Genomic DNA, 9,064 nt, shown 5'->3' on the forward strand with positions numbered 1-9,064 from the left:
TTATGTTTCTGCTGAAGTCTTATGAAACTGAACTGTAGGCACCTCAGTAATTTTAGAACAGCTTAGTCTGAGAGGTAAATTAAAATTAGGGAAAATTAGACCATTTTTAATGAGATGGTTATTACACTGAATAATGATGATTATTGCTTCTGCTTAATAAAACTGTCAGCCAGTGCAAAATATATATTAAGGGAAATTACATTACATTCTATTTCTATCAAGTCAGAAATTTGGTGTGTTGCTATCCCAAAAACCATGGAAATAATGAAATGTTAGACAGGGCTTCCTTTTCCAAATAGGATCAAACATGGAGCTTTCAGAAACAGCCCTTTAAAGCCCTGATGTAAAGCCTATTAAATCTAATGTTTGTGAAGATTTCTGCTGACTTCTGTGCCATGCAGATCAGGACTTGACTGAAATGAGCAGTGTTTCCCCTGTTGTCTCTACTAAATACCTAGACAACACCACATGGTGAATGCACACTGAGCTCAATGCTTGTTGGCACACCTGCTTTTCTCTTCTGATTTACCTGGCAAATTAGGAGATGGACTGCATAGGGTGAGACACACTGTTATTCCCAAAGTGAAAACAAAGAGGAATATTACCTATTATCTGTTATAATAGATGTAAAAATTAAATCCTGCTGTGGAAACCTTGGTGTGGAAGCTCCAGACACTTAGAGGTGAGGCACCTCCCCAGAAGCCTGTCCAGAGACATAAATGACCAGGAAATTTGAGTGCTCAGCATTTTTTTGTTTAAATGTAGGCCCACTATCAAAGCCTGCCTTCAGCAAGAGCAAGAGCTGCTGTCCTGAGGAATGAGAGCTGGGGTGGCTCTCTCCTCTGTGCTGGGAGTCTACAGGACAGTAAACTGCCAAATGGACAAAGAAGGGAGGTGGGAAGTGAAGAGTGCATTCCTACTACCAGCCCTTCTCTGTGTAGGGTTCAATCTAAAAGGATATGTTTTTGTGGAATAATTTTATATAAATTAAGGCACACTTTTCTTACAGAAAGGTGTTTATTGCAGCTGCAGTAAATTTTACAGATTCTGAGAGAGATCAAATAAGCAGCAAAAACTGCATGACTCAATTCATGCCTATACCAACTGAACCAGTGAACCAGGGCACAGAGGTGAGCAAGTCTTTCTATGGTGAATGTTAAAAACTGGACAAACAGAGATTTACCATATAATTTTATTTTTTGAGAGCACTATTCCTCATACAAAGAGCAATGTATTATCTTAAATGAAGATAACATGATTAGTAAGTCACAGCACATGTGTTTCTCAGGTTTTCATACTTTGAAACGTTTTCAAATCAACAAGATTTCTCATTTTATGAAGCCCATTTTGTAAAGTTCCATAAAACAGGTTCAACAGTCACAATTTCATTAGCATGATATTGTTGCCATGGTAATGTGGTACCAATTCAATGGATGGGCTTTTCATCCTGGGCTTATAGAATTGCTCTTCCTGTCAAAAATACATCTATATGGAAACAGCAAACAGACCTTACCACTGGAGTACGAGCACAAAATATCACATGCTAATTTGGCTAGGAATGCATCATATTACTGGCAGCAGACCCAGAAATCATCAGAAACATAGTAGAAGTTGCTAAGCACCATACACAATAGCAAAGTCACACTTCAAAATTAGGAAAGTTACACACATTCATTGATGCAGTATCTGAATGTATTATTGCAAAAGCCCTTGGTGCTACTGTGTTCATTCTCTGAAACCCTGTTAGGAGGCAAACTGCAACTGGGAATATTGGAGGAAACAAAAGCAGTAACACACTAAAGAATAAAATGTGAGCTAAAGGTGTGTTGGTCCTTCTCCCATCTGGGTGTTCTGCAGCATGTTCTGGGCTAATTGCTGCCAAATGCAACACAACACCTTGTTTCTCTGGTCTGTAAAACTGGGATAATGCCCCCTCTGCCCCTGGGCAGTGTACCTGGTGTATACCAGATAGTGAGTGATGGCTGGTATTGCTAAACACTCTCATTAAGTAAAGTAGAAACGCTTTTAACAGCTCCGGGAACATGCACTGCACACAGATCTACAATTTGAGAAATATCACTGGGAGGACCTGGACCCACCCAGGGAAATGCAGAAGAGATGACAGACTGAGCAGGTAACAGTACATATGAGCTTATGGAGGAAGGATACTCACATCATTAAAAAATCATGACACTTTGTAGGTTTTTAAAAATAAATATTGCATGCTGCAGGAGAAGTATCCACAGCAATCTGAGCAAGGAATACAATATAGGAAATAGTACAATATAAGGCAACAGCAGGGTGGCTTGTTTATAATATGTTAAAACACTTTCTTGTGTATTTGCACTGTTTTTTATGATTATTTCTTATTTACATAGGAAAAGTCTTTTACCATCCTGACACATGATGTTCAATCTATCATTCCTTAGCTTAATCATGTTGTGTCCTTTGTAGCAGCAAGGGAAATTACAGACAGGATAGTATTCAGTATAATCAGAGATGTGTTCCACTTTACATGATAAGTTTTGTCTGATTTACGAAAGCAGCATCTTCTCCAGCTGAGTAAGGAAAGAGAGACCTTAACTTGCAGATAAAAAAACTCAGAGAATAGGCTTCTCCTCCATTATGATCCTCTTGTTCACACACAAAAAATAACTGTTGTTACCTCTATTATCTATTTATTTACTTTTACCATGATATAGCCACAGGACCCAACTGAGACCGGGACCTACTTGGCTAAGCACAGCAAAACCCCACAGAGTGCTGCAGTCTCTCCTTCAGACAATTTATAAGCCACAGGAGAGGAAAGAAAGAGAGAGGGAGAGAGAGCTTAAGTAACTAACTCTCTAGGTCAGAGGAGAAGTCAGTGGCAGAAGCAGCACGGATCTCCAGGCCCTGAACCCTCCATTGGGAGGCCTGTCCTGGTGGGTGAAGGATATATTTGGAGATATCCTCCACCAGATTCTGAGGATTCACATCTGACTCATACACAGAGCCATGCTTTACCCCCTAATTTCAATGGCTGCATCTGTGCTGCTGAGCAGGGGCGGCCTGAGGCAAAGCTTGAAGTCAGCTGTGAAGCCCACCCCTATTACCTATTAAACACCTTCAGGCTGGCTCCAGGACAACCCTGTTAATCCTCTCAGGGACAAAGGCTCAGGAATACCCTATGTTTTTTGAGCATGTTCAAGGGCACCAGGGTCAGGGTATCTGCCAGAGAAATATTAATGGGTTTCAACACCACAACTGAAGCAATAGGGATCAGGCTTTCTTCCTTTGGAGAAGGAACTTCCAAATCCAAGCTTGAACAGATGGAGGGAGGGGGAAAAAGATAGGAGATTTTGGTCACAAGAACAAGAAGTCAGTTTACATCAGAATTTGAAAGCTTTGATCAGATATGATGTCTTAGATTAGGAAAGCATTAGCTTTGAGTTTTTCTTGCTTTCTCCTCTCTCTCTCTCTCAAATCCATATAAAGTAAAACCATTAGACTCTTGGTGAAGAGAGACATTCATCTTCTGCTTGGTAAATACCTCCTTGTGCTGTGTGGTGCCTGCTGACTTTACTGCTGTTACAGCCTTTTAAAATGCTTCCAGGGAATCTCATTCCATTTTAACTTTAATTTTTTTTTATTAAGGAATCCGCAGAGAGTTTATAATAATCCCAGTTTAACTTTTTAATAAAAACTGCAAATAATATGCTAGCATAGATTTGATCTCATATACATATCTGATAAAAATTCGGATCTGTAGTAAAATTTGTTAGCCAGGAGTCTGTTGTCATCATATTAATGAATATAAAAGCTGGCAGCTCCAAAATGGCAATATTACAGTAAGCCTACTTTTTTTATAATGGTTTTGCATTGTGCATTCAGTATTGATGAAGATTAAGATTTAGCATGCAGAAGCAATATCCATTATGATGGGATTGTCCACAGTGAATTGAGTAGGACATTTGCTTAATTAAAAGTATTTATCTTAGATGATTTAAGACATATGTCCTACTACTGAACTGATGATGTAAATTAGTTTCTTATAATCAGTTCACCACTGATGACTCCTTATACTAAATAGAAGAAGAAGAAAGTAAGAGAAGAGTCAGAGGAAAATAATAGATGCCACTGCCAGAGAATTTAAAAGAACTTTAGAAAAAATGTTTAACTAACCCTATGCTATGAGCAGGAAATATACATAATCACACCCCTAATGCAGAGATCTCATAGAGCCCTAAAAGGCCGCACTTCAAGCAGAAAGTTTGGAGATGAAGACATGAACACATACCCAGATTCCCACTCCCACCGGCTGTAGCTGTGCCTCAGAGGTGTTTGGAGGGCAGAGCCTGGGGATAGGAGGTGGCACAGAGCCCGTGGTGGGTGAAGGCCTGTGACACGGTGTGGGTGTCCTGCAGGGGCTGGGCAGGGCATTCCCTGGCTTTGGGCACGGGCTGGGAGCTGAACTGCTGGGGCTGGCAAACTGGGGCAGAAGGGAGGGCAAGGCCAGAATGCCAGGGAGGGCAGGAACCAGAGGGATCTCCGCCTCAGGGTGGTTTTAAGTGTGTTTATAAAGACATACTGGGTGGTTTAATCTCTTATACAAATATACTTTTAAGGGAGAACCCCAATGGGTGGAATGTTTCAACCTCTCTCAATTTTACAGTCCTACAGCCCAAGTTTCCTGGACTAGTCCACCTTCCTTCCTGCCTCGCCAAATGACTCATGGAAAGCTGTTGATCTTCAGTCTGTGGAGACAATCTAACATCAGCAACTTTCTGGGGGTGCAGCTACAAGGTAGGGCCACATCCAACTCCTTTGAGCCCTCCCATCAGCTCAGGTGTGCTAGTGACATGAAGAGCTCATGACTCCCACTGCAGAGACCTACTTGTTTGCTTCCTGGAAACCCTGCAAAGCTGCCCCTGAGACAACTGGGCCTTCCATCAGCCAGACACACAAATCACTCACTAAATAGTTTTGGCTGGGGTTGTTGGACAAAATCTTCATAGATAGAGCCAAGAGGACGGGCAAGAAATATTTATGTTCTCCGTGCCACATGTTGTTTTTTCATAATTTCTTCTTTTCTCCTTTTCACACTCCAGGCATTTTTTCTTTCTACATAGGCTAATAGGAAGAAATACTGTGGCTTACTCCAGTCATTTAATTTAAGTAATTTGTTTTAATTCTGATGATGAGCATTCAAATAGCAAGTGACATTTGTTGATATATGTTACTCTTCTGAAACACTAGAAAAAATATCTGACCTATTCTCTGCTAATGCCTAGATGACATTTTAGGAACAGGAGACACCCTGGGAAGGGCATGTGCAGGATGGGAGCTGTCAGTGGAGTGCATGGCCATAAATCTGGTTTTGATCTGTTCCCTGTGATTTTCCAGGTGAGCCTCGGACTCTGTCTATGGTCTGTGCTCCCAGATGACAGCCCCACGATGGCAGATGGAGGGACATCCCAGGCACTGCACGGGGCCTTTGCTGCTCCCAGAGCTGCCACATGCCATGGGACCCCAGCTGCTGGATGCCTGACCCAGCTCGACTGCTGCTGGAGATGTCTGGGGCTGGCTCAGCCCTGCTTGCTGCTGCCTGTCTGCCTTATTCTTCTGAGTTATGCCCCAGCCCACTCCTGTCCTGTTGTGCTGCTGCCTCCAGGCTGTATTGAGTTTTCAATTATCACAATATACAGTGTAGATGCTATGCAAAACAGCCAGTGAGGCTGAGCACGCTGAACTCAGGAGAAACACAGTTAAATAAAAGTATTGCTATAATACCAGGAGGCTGATTGGAACCACAAGATACCAGTGTCATATCCTGTGGCTTTTATGTTGGTAGATGTAGATTTCAGCCATTAGAGTCTAGCTATCCAACAGATAACAACTAGAGGAAACGGATCTGGGTACCTTCAGTTGTGAGTAAGTGAACCACGTTTGCCAATAAATGCAGAACCTGGTAAACTGCAGAAGAAAGAAAACATTTGAGATACCTACAAATATATCCAGGCATGTACTGTGGGGTAGCATTTAACTGTGTGCACCTTAAACTCCCTGAACACAAAATACACTTAAAATGGTGCATCAAGAGAGCTCTGACTTCAGAGAAACAATGTGTGGTTACTTGTCAACCCCAAATTCAGGCAAGGAAATAGCCAACAAGTGTAGGTCTCAACTCCTCTATTTGTACATGCAGTAACAAGCTCCCAGATGATAATGACATTGTGATATCTATGTGGGGGTAAAAGACTATGATGAAAGAGGAAGAAATAAGCAATAAATACAATAATGTCAAACTTTCCTGTTATTAACTTCTAGAAAAGCCCAACAGCTGGAATTTTAAAATGTTTTACATAGACAAATGTAAAGAGAACAACACATCGAGTGTGGTTTTTTCCAAAGGAAAATGAAATAGGCATACAGAGAAAATTATTATATTTAGTACTCTCAGGGCAAATTCTAGTTAAGGACTATGAAATAATTTGAAAATATTAATGATTAGCCTCACAGCTAGCTTTTAGGGAGATAATAATGATAATTATTACTATAAATAAATAGTATTATTATCATTTTTATTCAGAAGAATGGAATATTGATGCATAGAGAATTCCGTATTTGTCTAAAATACAGAATATATTTGTCTGTGTTTTACTACTATAACCATCCCTCTCAAGAACTATTGTATATATTAGGATTATCCTTTTCCAAATACTCTTTGATATACTATTCAGTTTATCAGTTCTAAAAACCAACCAACCAAGTTTCCTTGTGAAACAGTGCCAGTCAACATCTCCATTTGCATGTGAATTCTCTAGCAGCAACAGTCTTGGTTAAAAAAAAAAAAAGATGAAGAAGAGAAAAGGAATCATGAAAATCAGTACAAAAAAATCTGTCAAGGCCCCATCTGTGACTGGGTATCAGAATATCACCAAGAAGCTCTGAGGAACAAAGTTCATTCCAAGTCTAACACATAGAGCATTTTGGTCGATGAAATTAATTCAGGCAGGGAGAAATGAGAGTGCATATCATGAAAAACTCTGTTCCTCCACTGAGGATCAAAGAAAAGAAGCATCACTGTGTGTGGTCTTGGGTTTGGTGCACAAAGCCATGCTTAAACACTACAATAATCAGTGTGCTCATGTCTTTTTTTGATAGCCAGCTGCTCCTCTGAGGAGTGCCAGGGAATGAGGGACCTCTGGTCCTGGCAAGATGAGGACTCCGATTACATGTGATTGCTGCAAAAAGCAAGATTTACAGCCAGCTACCTGAAGCAGTATGGAAACAAAATTATAGTCTCCACCCTGGCCTTGAAAATCCCTCTACAAACATGTTTATTTCCTTCTGAATGGGAATATATAAAGGCTGGGGACACTTATTTGTAGGCTATTTTTATATCTCCTCTTCAGGATCTGAATCTTGCATATTAATGAACTACAGGAAACAGGAAAACCAAACATTAACACCATTCTAATGCAGCATACTATTTTTCTTTCCCTTTTTTAAACTGTTAGAGTATGCAAATGTTCAGTTAACTGGTCCTCATGTTTTCTCTTTATTGAATTGCTTTCACTATGGCAAATAAATATTCATAAAGAAATGTGGACAATAAATCATTTCAAATAGTTCAAAGCCATTTTCTTTCTAGACTGCATATATTTTCAGCTGTAACTCGCCTTTAATATTTCATTCAAAAGACAGACTTGTAGAAGGACAATAGAGATAATGTGTCAAGTAGTAATTAAAACAGGGAGTAATGATTAAAACCATTTTGATCTACATTGTGCTCTGCCAGATTCATAATTTCCTGTGTTTGTTAGGATGACATTCTACTTGCTTTATAAAGAAACTCAAAATAAACTTCTGTTTGAAGACATTGCTGAAAACACAAGATTTCAACCCCAAGCTTGTGGGTTTAGGTGTATCTTCTTTACCATGCTAGCAAGATAAACTCAGGCAGGCACTGTCTTTCCTGCTAATATTGTGACTTCTCCGGGAAGCAGATCCAGGTGCAGAGCAGAAGACATGGAAGGACCATCCCAGTGTGTACAGGTAAATGTCACCTGTCTCACCATTTAGATTTAAGCTAAGAGCTTCAAAAGAAATGAAATGTAAAGATCTGGTTAACTTATACATTTGGTTCAAATTCAAGTAATGATTACGCTCCTTGTCTCATTGTATGTTTTGGCTGTTAATACACATATTTGGCCCAAACTCATTATCTTTCCTGATATGTTGCTGACTTTAGACCCTGATTCAACAGAGCACTTACATACAGACTTAAATAAATTGATTTAGGATAGCATTCCTATTTGTGTTTAATCTTGGGCAGACATTCAACTTTCAAATCAATGGGACTTATGAAGAGCCCTGACCTTTGGGTCTAAATATTTGCCAAATCAGTGCATTGATAGAAATATATTGGAAAAGATACATGTCTAATAAGAATTTTAGTCCCTACTTTCATGGGTAAATACCCATAGATAACACATTATTCTGCTCAAGAAATCCATTTTATAGAATTTATCAGAAAGCCTTAAGTCACGTTCTCTGTTTATGTCAAAAATACCAGATGAACAGTGTCAGTCCTTGATAGTGTATCTGTAATATTCTTCAAATAAATAAATAAAAGTCAGGAAAAGTGCTGACACAAAAGGGCACTCATAATTATTTACCAATACCTTCTCAATTGCCTAGCATGTGGCAATCCTGTGGAGAGCAGAAAGGTGGAATGTCCCACAGACTTGAAGAAAATTGCATACAAAATACCATGGGAAACTCTTCCCTAAAACCAGCATTTATAACGGTCATTTATATACACATGGAATTTTGAGAGATCACATATTTTTATTAGAGAATGAGGGCAGCCAGGGTAAACCCATGGATGTTTCTAGTATCACAATGTAGAGGTTTTACAAGTGCACCTATAGCCAAATCTATGAGATTAAAAGAAGCAGATGCTAAAATAATTGATGCTATGAGTCTCTGAAATAAAATTATCTTCTTGCTGTTCTTAAAAGAGTATTCACACTTCAGTTTTCTTTATTATGTTACTAAGAAGGCAAACAGAGGCTGT

General features: G+C 39.5%; 1 long non-coding RNA gene across 1 annotated transcript in view; it reads left to right on the plus strand.

Moving 5' to 3' along the window:
* Positions 1-7,879, plus strand: part of LOC118689317 (uncharacterized) — a 32,310-nt gene extending 24,431 nt beyond the window's left edge. Inside the window, exons 1-2 of the long non-coding RNA XR_004980597.2 lie at positions 1-4,785; positions 5,386-7,879. The exon at positions 1-4,785 is cut by the window's left edge and continues 24,431 nt beyond it. This is a non-coding gene — a long non-coding RNA (uncharacterized LOC118689317). The remainder of the gene's footprint in view (positions 4,786-5,385) is intronic.
* The last annotated feature ends 1,185 nt before the right edge of the window (positions 7,880-9,064 follow it).

Source organism: Molothrus ater, chromosome 9 (assembly GCF_012460135.2).
Source record: "Molothrus ater isolate BHLD 08-10-18 breed brown headed cowbird chromosome 9, BPBGC_Mater_1.1, whole genome shotgun sequence".
NCBI classification, from domain to species: Eukaryota; Metazoa; Chordata; class Aves; order Passeriformes; family Icteridae; genus Molothrus; species Molothrus ater.